The sequence below is a fragment of the Theropithecus gelada genome, chromosome 4, assembly GCF_003255815.1.
Source record: "Theropithecus gelada isolate Dixy chromosome 4, Tgel_1.0, whole genome shotgun sequence".
NCBI lineage: Eukaryota > Metazoa > Chordata > Mammalia > Primates > Cercopithecidae > Theropithecus > Theropithecus gelada.
The window spans coordinates 31757417-31772142 of NC_037671.1; the positions used below are offsets into that span (position 1 = coordinate 31757417).

At 45.0% G+C, this 14726-nt stretch overlaps 3 non-coding genes across 3 annotated transcripts; 2 read left to right on the top strand and 1 right to left on the bottom strand.

The window, feature by feature from the left end:
* Positions 1–1921: 1921 nt before the first annotated feature.
* TRNAF-GAA lies at positions 1922–1994 on the bottom strand. Its single transcript has one exon. It is a non-coding gene; the product is annotated as a tRNA-Phe (tRNA).
* A 473-nt stretch (positions 1995–2467) lies between these two features.
* On the top strand, positions 2468–2539 carry TRNAE-CUC. The gene has a single exon. It is a non-coding gene; the product is annotated as a tRNA-Glu (tRNA).
* Positions 2540–9058: 6519 nt separating this feature from the next.
* Positions 9059–9140, top strand: TRNAL-AAG. The gene has a single exon. It is a non-coding gene; the product is annotated as a tRNA-Leu (tRNA).
* The last annotated feature ends 5586 nt before the right edge of the window (positions 9141–14726 follow it).

Below are 14726 nucleotides of genomic sequence, written 5' to 3' on the forward strand. Positions count from 1 at the left end.
TGAAAGATGGAGCTGCAGACATAGATAAGGAAGCTGGAAACTTGAATGGGGGAAAGCTGGCAGCTGCACCGACAGAAAAGGTCTACCAGGAGGCCAGGCATGTCCACCATGAGGCTCCACCTTCCATTTTTTGTTAGCATGTGTATAGTAAGAAAGAAACGGGCAACATGGAGAAGCTCAGGCAGAGAACTCACCTGCATAATAACAGATTGGGGTGAGGGCTGCCAGAGGTTCACACCCTATGCAGTTGGCACACCTGGTCCTAACTGGGTTTTTCATGCCCTGTGTAGGTCAGACGTCATCTCCCCACTAGCTCATCTGTAAAAACCCCTGCATTTCACCACATTTCAGCAACCCATTTTTCCGGGACCGCTCTCTGTAGCAGAGAGATATTTCCTTTCTTTCACCTATAAAATTTCCACTCTTAACCTCACTCTTTGTGTGTCCAGGTCCTTGATCTCTGTGGCTGTGAGATGATGAACCTTGGGTGTCACCCCAGACAACGAGGCTCCTTCAAAGTCCCAAAGTCCAAAGGAGGGCTGCTTCATAAAGGAAGGATTGTCAATAGGTTGTTATACTGTGCAAAATTAAGTATAGGACCAAAAAGAGCCAAGACATTTGAAAGTTGGAAAGTTGATGGTAATGGTTTCCTGGGATTGGAAGGCAGACCTCCTCAGCCAATGAGCAAATAATGAGGTAAACATTGTTTTTACAACAGATTTAGTGCTGAGTGGAAGGAAAGAGTCTGAGGATAATGCATAAGGTCATGTGTTCCATTGTTGTTGTCCAAAGATGGAGATTTAGACATTCTGTAGTTTGAAGAGAGGCAGGTAAGGAGGAGAGAGATGAAAGACACAAGCATAGAGCAAAATGGAATGGGTAGAGGGGTCAAAAGCTCAGATGGAATATTAAATAGACTTGGAAACGAGAGACCATTCCTCCGAGTAGGAAGACGGGTTGAATATGCCAAGAGCTAGCAAATTAGGAGTTTAGCAAAAAAGGTGGCTGAGGGAATATGCTGGCTCCCTCCCTTTCACAGCTCAGCAGCCACCCCGCCCCTCCCCCACCTATAGCAAGGAGGCACTCTTTCAACAGCTCAGCGGGCTCTTTCTTCCAGGCACCTTTCCTTCAGTTCACCGGCCGTGCCTCTCTCTATCCTTTTCCTCGGAGCGGGCTGTGCTATGGTCAAGCCATTGTGACCCTGTGACCCACACGTGTACATCCAGTAGGTATCCTGGAGCCAGAAAGTCTGGGACAACAGGAAAACCACAAAAGAAGAAAAACAATTCCTGTCTTAGCCGATTAGCCAACTTTGCGACCTTCTACCATTTTAACATGCTCTACCCTAACTGATCAATCAACTTCGTGACACTGTGCTCTGTGACCCCTCCTACCTTGTGATAATGTACCTTGTGACATTCTTACCCTGCCCGCAATAAACGGCCCCTAAGTGTAACTTTCCACTGGTTACCCCTAACCTATACAACTAGCTCCAATCCCACCACCCTCCGCTGACTCCCTTTTCGGACTCAGCCCGCTCGCACCCGAGTGAATAAACAGCCTTGTTACTCATACTCAGCCTGTTCAGGTTGTCTCTTCAATTAGACGCACGCATAACAATAACAATTCACTTAATAAATATTTATTGAGGGAGCATAGGTCGAAAATAAAATGTAATTGGTATTGCTCAAGATTAAACTTCTTTCAGCACGTTTAACTTTTCGTCTTTTATCTAGTGAGACGTTGAAACCCATACCTAGAGTTCTGCTACAGAAACAAACGTATCCCACAGTGTTCCTGGATTTCCTTTATGAATCTGAGAAAAAAGTGCCCCCATTTTAGGTTCTAAGGAGTGTTTCTGTATTGTAGAAGGAAAGTTCAGTGTTTATATTGCCATGGGCTCAAAATGTAAGCGCCTTTTTGCCGAAACCCGGGATCGAACCAGGGACCTTTAGATCTTCAGTCTAACGCTCTCCCAACTGAGCTATTTCGGCTCCGCCCACGTTGTTTGGAAATAAGGCCTAATCAATTTATTACTCATGTTTTTTATTTACTATTAGGTATTTATTTTTAAAAAACCACAAAGACAAGTACTCCGAAGGAACCAAAGACAAATTAAAAAATTACTTTGTTCTTCATATGGCTCACTACTTTATTCAAAGAAAAGCAAGAAGACAATTACAAATTAATGTTACAATTTATTCCCGGTTGAATGCACATATTGAAACAGAGCACGTTCCATCGTCCAGTTACGAACCTCCCAGATTACTGTTACGGCGTTTCCACGCCCTCTGCTGTCCAAATTTTATTGGTTGGTGCAAAACAAGAGGTCGGTGAAAAACAAGAGGTCGGTGAATACGAGGGCATGATCTAGCACTAATTCGTTGGAAAACTAGGAAAAGTCAACTGTGTGCATGTGTGTCGAGTTCTAGCTTCATAAATGGATTTTAGTAAGCCATTTGTAACTTCCCTGGTGGTCTAGTGGTTAGGATTCGGCGCTCTCACCGCCGCGGCCCGGGTTCGATTCCCGGTCAGGGAAAGAAGTGTTTTGTTTTAACCTACAAATTCTTTCATCCAGGAACGAAATCTCTGAGCAGACAGCAAATTGTGCATAAGTTAACTTTCAATTTTCATATGAGGTATTTTCTGCAGAGAAACCCCGTTCGTGCTTTGGTACTCCAGGTACAAAATGACAAGCGATGTAATTTTCAGTTATTTTAAAACATTTATTAATGAATACTTAATCTAGCGTAGACCGAGTGTCCGGCATTGTTCTAAGTAAGCGCTTTAACATTTTTAACTCATTCAATTGGGTGATTCAGTAAGCGGGAAATTCCAGAGACAATCGATTAGGAGTTAGCTGAGAGTAGCATAACCTTTTGAAAAGACAGTTATGAAGATGACAGAGAAGAAATGGGGAAGTCATTTCTGGGAGATTTGATCGCTGTGTTCAAGCTTCTGAAGCTGCTAGAACCTCGGTGGTTTAGACAACCAGTCTATCTTCCTCGGATTTTTCTGTAAATTCCACGCGGCTCCAGCTGGGAGCTAGGGGATAGCCCGAGAAATACCTACACAGTAATTTAATGTTCTGGGCCAAAGCAGTTTCGGGATTGCTTCATCTCTCAAGCGCTTCAACCTTTCTTCCCTTATGAACGTACAAATCATGTTTTTTCCTAAGAGAGGATAGGAGAAGGTTTAATTTCACGTTAAATTAAATTAAAACCTGCTGTCACAAAACTGAGAAACAGGCGAACAATGCATTCAGCATCATCTCTGAATGCACATTTGATAAATTTACCGGTAACTACTGGAGAAAAAGCAGACTTTTGTTTCTCTCCTGACAAGGTTTGGTGACTCTGTGCTGACTGGCTCCTGTCTGACAGTATTGAGGCATGAATCTTTGTTTCTTGGTCTGTGTAAAGAGCAGCCCCAGATGTACTGCTTATTATTTCTTTCTTATATCTGGTAAGATATGGGCACGTATGACTTCTCTACAAGTTTCCAAAGAAAAATCATGGTGCTCCTGATATTATTTCACCGTCAAATGGAAGATGTGATTTCTTTGTTTGTTTGTTTTGAAATGGAGTCTTTCTCTGTGGCCCAGGCTGGAGAGCAGTGGCCCGATCTCAGCTCACTGCAACCTCGGTTTCCCGGGTTCAAGCTAATTCTCCTGTCTCGGCCTCCTGAGTAGCTGGGATTACAGGCATTCCCGAGTAGCTGGGATTACCACTCCTGGCTAATTTTTGTATTTTTATTAGAGACGGGGGTTTCACCATGTTGGCCAGGCTGGTCTCGAACTCCTGGCCTCAAGTGACCCACACGCCTCGGCCTCCCAAAGTGCCGTGGTTACAAGCGTGAGCCACCGCCTCCGGCCAGGACCTGATGTTTTTAGGATCAAGTTAAATGAAGCAGGACTTTTTCTAATTAATTGCACTTTCTCTTCTCTTCCCCCATACATTCACAGTTTCCAAAACTTCCTTGAGATGGGACACTCTTTTGTCATCTTGTCAGTTCTCTCCTTGAATTAATAAACTTTGACACATACATAAGATCAATTTAATTAAGAGATTTTATTTTGACATAGACATAAAAGTAATATGGTTTGTAAAATTCCTGTATATACGGAAGTCTTTTAATCTAATGTTTCATAGGAATTCAACCCTCTAGGCCTGGTGATCACTTCTTGAACACACCCTCTTCTCATGATATCACACGTTGTCTCCTTTATGTGCAGCAAGAATCTCTTGCTTCATTAGTTTTTATGCCTCTGCTATTGGAAAACAGTCTGGTTGGGACCCCTGTGAAAGGAACTGTCTGGGTTAATTTATCTTGATTAATGCCTCTTTTTTTTCTTTTGTTTTCCTTCATTTTCCACATAAAGCTAATTGGATTAGAGATGAAGAACTCTTCTTCCAATGCTACCATTTTCTTTCCTTCTCATATAAGCTCTTACTCATTGTTCACAGGAAAAAAAAATTTCCTAATTTTGCATTTTGGCACAGTAGGTTCCGTTTATTCACCAGACTTGCTACTGATTACTCGTCAACTCAGAGAGAAAGTCGAAAAAATAAAACCAAAATATGCATCAGGACAAGAGGAGGAAAGAGAATGTGAATGACTGCTAACAACAAACAAACAAAAACAAAAACAAAAAAAAGTCAACAGCTAGGGTCAATGAATCAATCTATAAATATTGAGAGCCCGAGGCTTGTACTACACTAGTCACTAAGGAAAATGAAAAACGACCAAGACACGAATCTCACCTCTCAACACCCTCCAAATCCCGATTTTCTCAACTGTAAAATAGGAATAAAAGTATTATAGTATTTACTATATAAAGTTGTGATGAGTCAATAATATAATACACAAAAGCAGTCAGCCAATTATCCAAATCCGTGTTATTAATGTTATCATCATCATTATTCTTCTCACGGGTACTTAGGGAATGAAGAAGACAGATAGTGTGAATAAGTTTTCTATTGGGCAGAAAGAGTCACCTGCTAAAATGAAGTGTGGAAAAATACAATGCCGTGTGTGTGTGTGAGAGAGAGAGGGAGATTTGGAGGTGGGGTGGAGAAGACCCTATCTGAAGTGGGCTTTGAAGAATGAACAAGATTTTTATTTGGGAGCAAAATGGAAACCAGCATTCCAGGACAAGCGATCAGGAGAAGCAACAGCGCAGAGGTGTGAAAGTTCTTAGATTGTTCAGAACTTTGAATTCTGAACTATGTATAAACCTGGAAAATCTCGGTTACCTATGGGATGGCATCAAGATTTCAATTTCAAGCTTTCTTGTCATGCACAGTAAAGCTAGAATTAGAGTTCCTTATATATGGCAGTTGCTGACAAGTCCGTACAGGTACATACGTGCTTCCCAGAAAATTTCTCAAGTTGGTAGGTCCTGGGGAATCAGTTTAGTTCTAAAGAGAGGACTCATCAGAGATCTCTGTTCAACTTCCAGGAATCTGTGAGGATAGCTCCAAATCTCACTCTCATGCCCAGGCTATCAAACAAAGCAAACCTGTTGGACTGAAGCTGTGGGATCCGGACTGAAACAGAACCAGCGAGAAAGGCAGTCCTCCTCGATTCCTAGAGAGAACACATTCAGCCGGCAGTTGGATAGAGGATACTAGCAAGTGCCTCGCCAGGGCCGGGGAACAGGGACACATTCGTGTCTGGTTTACATTCGTCCTTCTGGTGGAGGCGGGAGGGTCGCTTGAAGCCTCGGATTTCGAGATCAAACTGGACAAAAAAGCGACACCCCCGTTTCTACCAAAAAGAGAGAGGGTTGGGGGGTGGGGGTGGGGGGGGGGAGAGAGAGAGAGAGAGAGAAGGGAAAAGAAAGAGAAAGAAAGAGAAAAGCTAGGCGCGGTCACTTGTGCGTGTAATTCCAGCTGCTTAGAGGCTGAGGCAGGAGGATCTCTTGAGCCCAGAAGTTCGAGGCCGCAATGAGCTCTGATCGTGGCAAAGCGAGGCCCTGGCTCAAATACATACATACTTTGTTATGACTCTGTGTGCCCTTACTCTTTCCTCAAGTGCACGCTTGGGCTCATTACTGCTCAGAATTTTAGAATCACAGATCCAGCAATGACCAGGCAGCTGCAGCTGTCAGGGACCTCCACCACCTACGCAACTGATCCGCGGGGACTGTGGGAGAAACCCTCCTACTCTTTTCTTTCTCCTTTGTCCTTCTCATTCCTGACTCCTTCAGGATTCTCAGTCTTTCCTCCGGGAGGTAGGGATTCTATGGTGAGAGAGGGGTTGTGGGCGTAGTTCTGTTGCGAGTTCAATCCCGCCAGCGGCCCCCCTACAACCGAAATTGTCTTTCTCTTTTCAGACTTCTCGCCAGTCTTGTCTCGCTCCAACCTCCTACCTCCACCCCATTCCCCAGTGCATTCGTAAATTTCTCCAAGCAGGCCTTTCCAGATCGACACTAAGTTCCAATCCCGAGCTGCGTGACCCAGCACCAATTCAGTCACGATGATGACTTGCAATCGCTTAATCAGTTTGCCTTTCCTCCTAGCTGTGAGGGTGAGGACCGCCGGTGTCAGCGTTCATCCTGAATTTTCAGTGCCCAGGCACAGAGTAGGCATTCGGTCAGTACTTGTTGAACGGATTAATGGATTCCTGGTGCTCACTGGTTGATATCGTCACTTTCAAATAATTTCTGCTATTTTTCTATTTTGATTTCACCCTTCTAGTTTATCGTGCAGGAATGCAAACACCAGAGAGAAAATCAGTCTCTGGATTGATGCCTTTGATGGACCAAGATGCAGCTGATGAAACATTGAACCAATTAGCACCTAGCAGGAGGGCACCGTTGCTCTGTGTCCTTAAAGGTTAAAGCTGTCAAAAAGTGGTCAGTCTCCCTCAAGTTCGGCCATCTTGTTCTCAGAGATCTAGAACTGGTAGGAGAATATAGCCTTGATAGTGGAGAGGAGATTATTGCTGTTGTGAGGGACTGAGAGAACCAGGCAGAGAGCCCAGATTGACACAGCAGGTGAGAAAAGAGGCGCGCCTACCTTGGGGAATACGGAAGAACAAAGGAAAGTGAGACCAGGAGAAAGAGCAGGGCGTGAGCAGGCTGCGCGCCGTGGCTCACGCCTGTAATCCCAGCATTTCGGGAGGCCGAGGCAGGCTTATCACAAGGTCAGGAGTTCGAGACCAGCCTGACCAATATGGTGAAACCCTGTCCGTATTAAAAATACAACAGTTAGCTGAGCGTGGTGGCGGGTGCCTGTAGTCCCAGCCACTCGGGAGGCTGAGGCAGGAGAATCGCTTGAACCCGTGAGGCAGAGGTTGCAGTGAGCCGAGATAGCGCCATTGCACTCTAGCCTGGGCGACTCAGGGAGACTTCGCCAAAAAAAAAAAAAAAAAAAAAAAAGAGTAGGGTTAGAGTAGGGAGTGACTATATTGCTTTTGCTTTCTTGGAAATCTTTTTTCTTAGTAATTTTCCTAAAGTAATTTCCTTAGGAAATAATGTATTGCTAAGAGTACTGCAACTTTCAGTATTAACGAGATACTTTTAGTGAATCAGCCTTTTTTTTTTTTTTTTTTTTGGTGGTGGTGAAGGCCATATGAAGACAAAGCAGAGGGATATTTGTAGGTGCTGACCTTGAAGGCTGGAGAGATGTGGCTATAAGTCAACAAGCAACCACCAGACGCTGGAAAAGGCCAGGATAGGATTTTACCTAGAGTTTCTAGAGCGAGCTGGACCCAGCCCACACCTTGATTTTGGCCCACATACTGATTGTGGATTTCTGGCCTCCAGACTTGTAAGAGAATACGTATCTGTTGCTTTTAGACACACAGTTTCTGATAATTTGTTACAGTAGCCGCAGGAAATTAACACCAGGCACTATGCAATAAATTCCGTATGAACAATTCAAGTATAAGAATTTGTAAGACAGCCGGGCGCGGTGGCTCAAGCCTGTAATCCCAGCACTTTGGGAGGCCGGAACGGGCAGATCACCTGAGGTCGGGAGTTTCAGACCAGCCTGACCAACATGGAGAAACCCCCATCTCTACTAAAAATACAAAATTAGCCGGGCATGGTAGCGCATGCCTGTGATCCCAGCTACTCGGGAGGTTGAGGCGGCAGAATTGCTTGAACCCAGGAGGCGGAGGTTGCGGTGAGCCGAGATCGCGCTATTGGACTCCAGCCTGGGCAGTAAGAACGAAACTCCGTCTCACAAAAAAAAAAAAAAAAAAAAAAGAATTTGTAAGACAGCCTAGTTTCCACAGGCATAGGCATATTGGATAAAAACTTCTGTCAGCATTGATTTTAATGAAGATGAATGACAAAACAATAAACTCCAGCGCTTGCTTTATTATGATCTTATTTCTGTCATAATTTTTTGCACAATGCGTTTTTATTTTAGGACTCAGTCAAAATTTTGGGCCACGGAGACCGATGCGCTGTCACCTGCTATAAGAGAAATGCAACGAACAACTTTATCAATTCATTGCATTATAGTACAGCAGCAACTATACTTCTAAATGATTCGAATCTTGGAGTTTCAAACTGAACCGTCATGTGCCTTTTCTGCGGAGACCGCGGGTCACCTTCTGAATTTTTACCTTCATAAACAGCTACAACTGCGCTCTTTCGCACGGCGCCCCCTTTTTTCGTAGATTTCCCTCGGCCAAACCACTCGAAACTCGCTCAGCGGCGTCGGGACTCCAGGCAGGCGTCACCTTCCACAGCGAACCTGCGACCCACAGCGTCCCCTGGGACTCTCGGTCCGCGAGGCCGCTTCCTCTTACATCGGTGACACAAGTGACGGGCGTCTAGGATCGGCCGGTTTCCTTCCTCACTGCTCCCATCAGTGCGAAAGCAAAGTGTTGGGGGTCGGGGTGTGTGGCGGCTGAACAGCAGCCCGAAGTTCTCTGGTGGCACTGGAGGGAGCTCCAGAGAAGAAGAGGTCGTGGGGAGAAGACACACCTTAAACGCGGTAGGGGGCAACATTCCCCAATGGGGAAAAAGATAGGCCTTAAACGCCGTAGGGGGCGACATTCTCTACTAGGGAAAGTGCGGAAAGAAACGCCCACGACCCACGGTAGCGTGGCCGAGCGGTCTAAGGCGCTGGATTAAGGCTCCAGTCTCTTCGGGGGCGTGGGTTCGAATCCCACCGCTGCCAAACACTTTTCATTCTCACCGGGAACAGTTTTTAGGAGAATCCCTTTCCGAATGTTCAGTATGGATGGTTCTTACGTATCAATCCCATTCTTTCTCCTCTTTCACTTCTGTTTACCACGGAGCTAGAGATAACCGTCCACAGAACAATGTTCCCCTGTAATTGAGAGGACAGTGTACTCCAGGCGCCTCAGATGCAGCAATGAGTGACATAAGCAAAAGGAAAACTTTAATGACACATACTTCTTTATTACAAACGAATGGACGTCCGACCCCTGCAATCTGCTCGTAACTAAAGACAGATTCTGCTAGTTCCTCTGAAGGATTAATTTTGTTTGTTTTTGAGGCAGAATCTCGCTCTGTCGCCCAGACTGGAGTGCAGCGGCACGATCTCGGCTCACTGTAACCTCTGCCTCCCGGGTTCAAGCTATTTTCCTGCCTCAGTCTCCCGAGTGCCTGGGATTACAGGTGCGCACCACCACGCCCTGGCTAATTTTCGCCACGTTGGTCAGGCTGGTCTCGAACTCCTAGCCTCAGGTGATCCTTCCTCCTTGGCCTCCCAAAGTGCTAGGATTACAGGCTTGAACCACCGCCCGCAGCCTGAAGGATTAATTTATGTTTGGAATCAGCTGCGGTTCTTCCTCCAGCCTCTCTGTAGTGTGCTCACTTCGCGCTTGGACTAGAGAAGAGACAACTCTAGGGAAAGTGCCAGTGCCTTGCCTTACCTTACAACTGCCAGACACATCCAGCCAGGTACCTTCTCTGTTGGCTTCTCAGTACCCCGTATGTCTGTGGTTTCCAGGGGAGCCCTATCTCCTCCGAGCAGTTCTGTCTGCATACTTCCGGTCTGTCTCATTCTCTAGACCTTAGCTTGGAAGTTGTTTCTCCCTGGAAGCCTTCCCTAATCTTCTCTTCCTCCTTCCAGCTTCATAGTTAAAGTCTGGGAGGGTATGGAGAGGATGTGGAAGGGAACAGCACAGAACGTCCTTGCCCCACGGAACTCAGAATTTAGCGGGATTCTCACGGGGGTTCACAAGGATTAGATAAGTTACTGCCCTAATATGCGGCAAACTCTACTAAAGAGGACATAGTTTTCTATGTGTAGATTTTGAATGATGTTCCAGATTTAAGAGAATAAAAAGAAAATCATATGAATTGTATGTTAGAAAGAAGGACAATCACAGAATTGTTCCCAACTGGGATTACAGGTGCAGGCCACACTGGCTAATTTTTGTATTTTTAGTAGAAAGGGGGGTTTTGCCATGTTGGCCAGGCTGGTCTCAAACTCCTTACCTCAAGTGATCCTCCCTCCTGGGACTCCTAAAGTGCTGGGATTACAGGCGTGAGCCACCACGCCTGGCCACCTTTACTGATTTTTGAATGCTAGTCCACCTTCTCCATGCTAGAATAATCTTAACTTGTTCAAGATATGTCATCTTTTAAAAAAATGTGTATTTCTGGATTCTGTTTGTTACTATCTCAAGATTTTTCTCACTACATTCATGAATGATAATAGCCTGTAATTATCTTTTTTAAAAAATTTCCAGCCAGGCGCTGTGGCTCACGCCTGTAATCCCAGCACTTTGGGAGGCCGAGGCGGGTAGATTGCCTGAGGTCAGGAGTTCGAGACCAGCCTGGACAACATGGCAAAACCCTGTCTCTACTAAAAATACAAAAAATTAGCCGAGTGTGGTGGTGGGCGCCTGTAATCCCAGCTACTCAAGAGGCTGAGGCAGGAGAATCGCTTGAAGCTGGGAGGCAAACGTTGCAGTGAGCCAAGATTGCACCACTTCACTCCAACTGGGCGATAAGCGAAACTCCGTCTCAAAAAAAAAAAAAAACAAAAAAATTTCCTTGTGTTGTTTGTTTTTCCTCATCATTCCCTAATGGTTTGGTATTAAGGTTACACAGGCCTCATAAAATGAGTTTAACATTGGGATTATTTTTCCTCGCATGTTTAGTAGAATTAACTGGTGAAACCATCTGAGCCTGAAGTTTTCTTTCTGGGAATGCATATTATAGGTTCTACTTAAATAATTGGTATCAGGCTATTCAGATCTTCTATTTTTTCCTGTACTAGTTTTAGAAGAGTCTTCTTAAGGAAACATACCAGATGAACCTGGAAAATCTTTTCAGCAGAAAGCAAGGAGGCTATTGAAGACTACTTTAGGCATGTTAAACAAAAAAGGCTTGTGCTGATGCCTATGAAGTAGTCTTACCAAAACCAAATCTAAAACCCCTAGATCTAACTATTAATTTTTAGGATATACAGGGGCAGAGGAACATGTTAAATACTACCAAGGGTGTGCAATAATTAAAATTCAAACTGTGAAACTCAATAGCACCAACCACCTAGTTAATCATTAAATAAATTTCAAGAAAAAAGAGATATGGGGAGAACTTATATGTTAAAAGACTTAAGATACGTATGAACTAATCACAATATATTGACCTTACTTGAATACTTTTATTTTTTTCTTCTGAGACAGGGTCTCATTCTGTCACCCAGGCTGGAGTGTGGTGGCATGATCACAGCTCACTGCAGCTTTGACCTCCCAATCTCCTCTCCTGAGTAGCTGGGACCACAGTCGTGCACCACCATGCCTGACTAATTTTTGAATTTTTTGTAGAGACAGGGTCTTGCTATGTTGCCCAGGCTGGTCTTGAACTCCTGAGCCCAAGTGATTCTCTTGCCTTGGCCTCCCAAAGTACTGGGCTTACAGGTGTGAGCCATGGTTCCAGGCCTGTTTTTTCTCAAATGTTAAGAAAAAAATGGCATTAGAGAAATATTTTTTTTTTTTTTTTTTCAGACGGAGTCTCGCTCTGTCGCCCAGGCGGGAGTGCAGTGGCCGGATCTCAGCTCACTGCAAGCTCCGCCTCCCGGGTTCACGCCATTCTCCTGCCTCAGCCTCCTGAGTAGCTGGGACTACAGGCGCCCGCCACCTCGCCCGGCTAGTTTTTTGTATTTTTTTTTTAGTGGAGACGGGGTTTCACCGTGTTAGCCAGGATGGTCTCGATCTCCCGACCTCGTGATCCGCCCGTCTCGGCCTCCCAAAGTGCTGGGATTACAGGCTTGAGCCACTGCGCCCGGCCTAGAGAAATATTTGAACACCGAATGAATCTTTGATGATGTTGCCAAGTAGATGATTTTGTTTAGGTATGATAACTGTACTAGTGTTAGTTTATTTATATTTTTGGTTTGTGTTTTAGAGATGGGGTCTTGCACTATTGCCCAGGCTAACCTCAAACTTTAGGGCTCAAGGAGTCCTCCCACTTCAGCCTCTTAAGTAGCTGGGGCTACAGCATAGGCCGTTGTGCCCCTGGCTCTATTATTAGTTAGTGTATTTATTTATTTTGAGACGGAGTCTCACTCTGTCGCCCAGGCTGGAGTGCAGTGGTGTGATCTCGGCTCACTGCAACCTCTGCCTCCCGGGTTCAAGCAATTCTCCTGCCTCAGCCTCCCGAGTAGCTGGGATTACAAGCACCTGCCACCACGCCTGGCTAATTTTTGTATTTTCAGTAGAGACAGGGTTTCACTATGTTGGCCAGGCTGGTCTCGAACTCCTGACCTCAGGCAATCCGTCCACCTTGGCCTCCCTAAAGTGCTGGGATTACAAGCGTGAGCCACCACGCCTGGCCCATATTATTGGTTTTTAAAAACAGTCATTATCTCCTATAGACAATTAAATACTTATGGATGAAACACAATTTCTGTCATTTGCTTGAAAATAATCTCAAGCAGAGGGAATGGGTGGGCATACAGATGAAACAAGATTAGCCCTGATGTAATAATTGTTGAAGCTGAATGATGTACATGGAGTTCATTTTTCTATTGCCTTTGCTCTTGCATGGATTTGAAATGTTCTATAATAAAATTTGTTTTTTATTTATTTATTTTTTTGAGACGGAGTTTCGCTCTTGTTGCCCAGGCTGGAGTGCAATGGCACGATCACGGCTCACCCCAACCTCTGCCTCCTGGGTTCAAGCGATTCTCCTGCTTCAGTCTCCCAAGTAGCTGGGATTACAGGCAAGAGCCACCATGCCTGGCTAATGGTCGTGAACTCCCGACCTCAGATGATCTGCCTGCCTCAGCCTCCCAAAGTGCTGGGATTACAGGCGTGAGCCACTGTGCCTGGCCAATAAACTTTATTTTTTTTTAATAGAGGACGACTATAAAACCTATGGGAAGCTCTGACGGCACGACTATGGCTTGCTTATGTTCACTACAGGTTATCTGGCCAGGCCACTTGCTGAGAAACTTCTGATGTATCTTCAGGTCTATTCTGGTTGGATTTCTCACTGAAAACTGTCTTTTGTCTGGGAGGTGAAAGCTAGACCCTTACCTTTCTGGGAGACAAGGAAAGTAGGCTGGAGGCATTGGCATTCAGAATGCTCCTTTTCCCAAATGGAATTCCTGTCCTCGATTGTGTCTAACCCACATATCCTTTGTTCAACCTTCTTCAGAAAATAAACCTCCAATCTTCTTTGGGCTTGAGGACCTAGGACTCTGCTTGCTTCCTAAATAGTCTTTGACAGACTCTCCTCATTTTAGTCTATTCATCCTCATTTCCAGGGGTATATGGTGCCACCAATTCTTGAGTCGTTTAAGATTCTATGATGTAAAATAGATTTGTCTTTTTTTTTTTTTTTTTTTTTTTTTTTTAGGAGTCTCACTCTGTTGCCCAGAGACTGTAGTGCAGTGGTGCAATCTCGGCTAACTGCCACCTCCCCCTCCCCCTCCCCAGTAGCTGGGACTACAGGCATGCGCCACCAAGCCCAGCTAATTTTTGTATTTGTAATAGAGAGACAGGGTTTCACCGTGTTGGCCAGGCTGGTCTCAAATTGCTGATCTCAAGTGATCCTCCCATCTCGGCCACCCAAAGTGCTGGGACTACACATGTAAACCACTATGCCTAGTCAGATTTGTCCTTTACTTGCCCCCTTCAGGCTAAAATTTGGCTTTCTTAGATTCAATGTCATTACTACTTACCCATTTTTCAGTTTCCAAAATTTTATAGTTGTTTCCTCTGTCATTCTTCCTGATTATGAATGGTTTTACTGTAGCATTAGTGTAGTTCTGAGGGGGAGCAATACCAGATACACGTAGTCAAGCTGCAATCCTTACCAAGAAGTATCTTATCATCTTTCTTAAACTTAAATGAAATGGGCATTCTCTATTTCTTTTGTGAAGGTAAAGTAAAAATAATCTCATAATATCAATGTTCCTGGTAAAAATTTTGTTTGCATGTAGAATGTAATTAGATTTTAAAAAGTGAGTTTTACAGGCCGGGCGCGGTGGCTCCAGCCTGTAATCCCAGCACTTTGGGAGGCCGAGGCGGGTGGATCACGAGGTCAGGAGATCGAGACTGTCCTGGCTAACATGGTGAAACCCCGTCTCTACTAAAAATACAAAAAACTAGCCGGGCGTGGTGGCGGGCGCCTGTAGTCTCAGCTACTTGGGAGGCTGAGGCGGGAGAATGGCGTGAACCGGGAGGCGGAGCTTGCAGTGAGCCGAGATCACGCCACTGCACTCCAGCCTGGGAGCACAGCGAGACTCCGTCTCAAAAAAAAAAAAAAAAAAAAAAAAAAA